We start from the raw sequence: 4,406 nt of genomic DNA, 5'->3' as shown, positions 1-4,406 counted from the left end.
GCATATCACATAGTGTTTCGCCAATATTTCCTTCTATGTATTTTATGGTTTCAGGTCTTATGTCTAGTTCTTTAATCCATTTTGAGTTGATTTTTGTGTATGGTGTGAGGTAGTGGTCAAGCTTCATTCTTTTGCATGTAGCGACCCAGTTTTCCCAGCACCATTTATTGAACAAACTTTCTTTGCTCCAATGCATAGTCTTTGCTCCTTTGTCAAAGATTAGTTGACCATAAATCTGTGGGTTTATTTCTGGATTTTCTATTCGATTCCATTGGTCTGTGTGCCTGGTCTTGTTCCAATACCATGCAGTTTTGATGATTATGGCTTTGTGGTATAGTTTGAAGTCTGGGAGTGTGATGCCTCCATTCCCTTTATTTTTTTTCAGGAGAGCTTTGGCTATTCGGGGTTTTTTGGTGATTCCATATGAATTTCATCAATAATTGTTCTAAAAATATGCAAAGAGCTGATGAGACTCAACAACAACAAAGAAAATAATCCTGTCAAAAAATGGGCAGAAGAGCTAAAAAGAAACTTCTCCAAAGAGGAAATGCAAATGGCCAACAGGCATATGAAAATATGTTCAACATCACTTGTAATCAGGGAAATGCAAATCAAAACTACCATGAGATACCATCTTACACCAGTGAGAATGGCACATATTAAAAAATCTAGCAACAACAAATGTTGGCGAGGATGTGGAGAAAAGGGAACTCTTCTGCACTGTTGGTGGGAGTACAAACTGGTCCAACCCCTATGGAGAGCTGTGTGGAGATTTCTGGACCTACGAAACATAGAGCTTCCATATGATCCAGCAATTCCACTCCTAGGTATTTACACAAAGGACACAGAAACATCAATTCCAAAGAGCACCTGCACCCCTATGTTTATAGCAGCACTATTTACAATAGCTAAGCTTTGGAAACAACCCAAATGCCCCAAAATAGATGGCTGGATCAAGAATATGTGGTACATATATACCATGGAATATTTCTCAGCCTTAAAAAAAGATAAACACATGCAATTTGCAGCAACATGGATGGCGCTGGAAGGGATCATGCTCAGTGAAATAAGCCAAAAAGAAAAAGAACAATACCGGATGGTCTCACTCATAGCAGGAATCTAGAAAACTTAAATAAGGGAACAGGAAAATGAATAACTATAAGAAAGTGAAAATCAAAATCAATAAAAATCTATGAACCAGAGACACTCTATGGGGGGTGGGGAGGGGAGGGGAGGGATTGGGGTCAAAATAAGGGGATTGCAATTGTATGGGGAATATAAATATAAAATTTATTTTAAAAAAATCCATTTTTTCCTAAAATATCCTTCCACAAAATTGGAAGTGAAGTACTAGAAGTGGCTTGTTGGGTGGCAATGGCTACACAGATACTCTGGCTCAGCCTGCCTTGAGGCGACTGGGAAGCACAGGCATTGTCTTGCTAGTTGCCTTCCAATGCCATTCAGTCTTCTCCACATCAGGCCCACTTCCCTGCAGAACTTGATGGGCCTGTTGCTAAGGCCCTTCTGAACAGCCTCTGAATCATGAAGCACAACAAAAACAAAACTGGGTAACTTGTCACCACTGTTAATGTGCAGCTCCACCATGTTGCAGTAATTTTGAAAGTCAGCTCTGATTAGTCCACTTTGTGAGGCAAGTTGGCAATAAAGAATTGGTGACTGTGGGGTGTGAAACAATTCTTTGGTCTCAACATCACCTTGCTCACCAGCTTCAGGGATTGGTTTGGGCCCCTCTGAGGAGGAATATTTATTTACTATTCTATCACTCTTTGGTCTCTCTGGGGCCTTTTTGGTGGAACATGAAATTCAGGCTTACTCTGGCTGTGGCTAGCACTTTTACAACATGGGATGGTAACCCAGTCACTGGCTCAGCTCCACCGAGAGGAAGGTTCTTACAGGTCAACAATGCCGACAAGTCCTCGTTTGTGGCAAGGGCAAGGTTCACAGGGATGGGGATGGGCTTTTCTGAGTATCCTTGGGAGCAGTCTCTTCCAGTGCTTGGTCTGACTTCTTCCGTTGGATTTCAGATATAGGTTTTTGTTTCAATTCTGGCTGAGGATCAGGCTTGGGTTCAGCAACAATTTTCTCTAAATATTCATCCAGATCATTGCTGACAGCCTGATCATAGAAAGTTCCAGAATCATCGAGTCCTACTTCAGGTGTCTGTTTTCTTTTGGTTCCTCTATTTCTTCTATGGATTCCTCTTGTGGCTCAGTGAAAAAAACACTAAATACCTCCTCTTGGTATCTGAAGATGTCATTGTGAAGGTAGAACTTATTTGCCACAGCCTTTGGGAGCAAGGACAAAAGTCTGCATGAACATGCTCAGAGCCTGGTTGTTGTTGGAGAGCAGCCCCACCAACTGGACTGGAGTGCCATGAGCATCCACCTGGTGTATCTTAGAGTGTCACTTGGTAAAGTTCTGTGACATCACTTTCCTATAGATTTCTTTCTGTCCATAGACCACATCTGCTGGTTTGACATTTGAATCCAATCCACCAAGGAGCTAAGAATTCTTTCCATAAAATCTGTGGCGATAACTGAAGGTGAATCTTGTAGGATATAGTATATTCTTAGGTAGCAATTTTTATTAATTATTTTATGTACAGTATTCAATTCCCTCCTTGCCAGTGGGGTTTTCTCTGAGAAATCTGATCTTTGTCTTAAAAGGATATCTGTTATATATTATCTGCTTTTGCCCCAAGCCACCTTAAATATTCTTTCTTTGTCTTGACCTTTTGGGTATTTTATCACCATGTGTCTTCTTGGTGTAGATTTTATTACATTTGTATAACCAGGTATTCATTAAGCTTCATGATATTATATATTTTGTTCCATCCGCTGGTTTGGGACATGTTCCTCTATTATTTCTTTCAATATTTATTTGTTCCATTTTCTCTCTCTTCCCTTTCTGGAATAGAATTTATCATTATGTTGCCTTTCCTAATAGATTCTGGTAGGTTGTGAAATGTTTCCTCCTTTTTTCTACATATTTCTTGTTCTTCTTTCACCTGGTTCCTTTGTTTAATGTGATCTTCAAGGTCACTAATTCCATCCTTCATTAATCTGTCTGCTTCCATAGCTTTCTCCAGAATTCTTTATCTCCTTTATTGAGCTTTCTGCATCCCACAATTTTCTTATTTAAATCTTGATTTATAATGCCCGTTCATTAATTGTATTTCTTCTGACATTAATTTTTTTCCTGCTTTCTCTTCCATTTCTTTGAATATCTTTGTCATGGAAATTTTGAACTCTGTTTCATAGGAAGATAAAATCGTCCATATCTTTATGTTGAGTTCTGGAGAATTGGTCCTTCCTTGTGGTTTTATATTCCATTAAGGTCCCAAGTTGCCGTTGGTTGTGATTTTTGTCCATTTTTCTGTTTTAGATTTTCACAGGTATTTGGAACTCTCTACAGTAGTGTGTTGGGAGCTTCAGGGGATGCCTAAGAAAACATGCTGAGGGGAAGTGGGTATCATTCCTGACTCTCCATGCTCATCACCAGCAAACAGGATGCTCTGTATTTTCAGGTTGTGGTCACTGTGGTTAGTTGCACTTCCTAACTTCACATTCTGGGTTTAAGTCCAGAGGTCATACCATTGTGGTATGGGCATTTTCCTTGGCTTTTTGAAGTTTTCCAGTAAGCCCCTGTAGTTAGGACTGTGAGTAATATGCTCAGCGAGCCTAGACTCTCTGGTTTCTCTTCTTATAATGATACCTATAATGTCCCTATAATAATTGTCATCACACTTAAGACTTCATTTAACCACAATTGCTTGCTTGAAGGCCATATCTTCCAATACATTCACAAAGATGATCAGAACTTTAGCAGATTAATTTGGCAGGGAAAAAATCCAAGACACAGAAAGGAGCATGCTGATTGCTGATTTGGGGGTTATAAATGCAAAAGGTAAATAAGCATATATAGTGGAATGTAGGCAATTCAAGAATATATTGTGTTCATAACAAAATAACAAGATATTTTGAAAAAAGCAATTCTACAAAAAAGATATTTATTTTACTTTAAAAATAAGCCTGACAAAATAAATTCAAAATTAACAAAAATAAGTTAAGCTATTTTAAAATAGGTTAAGCTATTTTTTTTAAAATATTGGACTCCACTAAAAATTATTAGAAGCAATAAACCAGTACATTACCCAGATTTCAAATTATGCTATAAAACAATGATAATCAAAACAGTATGATTTTGGAATAAAAATTGACACATGGATTAATGGAACTTAATTCAGATCTCAGAAATAGATTAACAATTTAATGGACAGTTAATTTATGACAGAGCAGCCAAGAATATAAAGAAAGGAAAGTGATGTTGGGGAAATTGAACAGCCATGTGCAAAAGAATGAAACTAAAGCACTATCTCAAGCTAT

The 4,406-nt window shown here is 38.1% G+C and overlaps 1 pseudogene across 1 annotated transcript; it reads right to left on the bottom strand.

Moving 5' to 3' along the window:
- Positions 1–1,350: 1,350 nt before the first annotated feature.
- Positions 1,351–3,097, bottom strand: LOC311187597 (ras GTPase-activating protein-binding protein 1-like; annotated as a pseudogene). The gene is made up of 2 exons: positions 3,029–3,097; positions 1,351–2,589 (listed from the first exon to the last, which is right to left on the bottom strand). The product of its transcript is annotated as a ras GTPase-activating protein-binding protein 1-like (transcript).
- Between the last annotated feature and the right edge of the window lie 1,309 nt (positions 3,098–4,406).

This window comes from Talpa europaea (assembly GCF_964194135.1).
Source record: "Talpa europaea genome assembly, chromosome: X".
Lineage (NCBI taxonomy): Eukaryota > Metazoa > Chordata > Mammalia > Eulipotyphla > Talpidae > Talpa > Talpa europaea.
The sequence above is the reverse complement of the archived record's forward strand: the minus strand, read 5'-3'. Positions and strand labels throughout refer to the sequence as shown.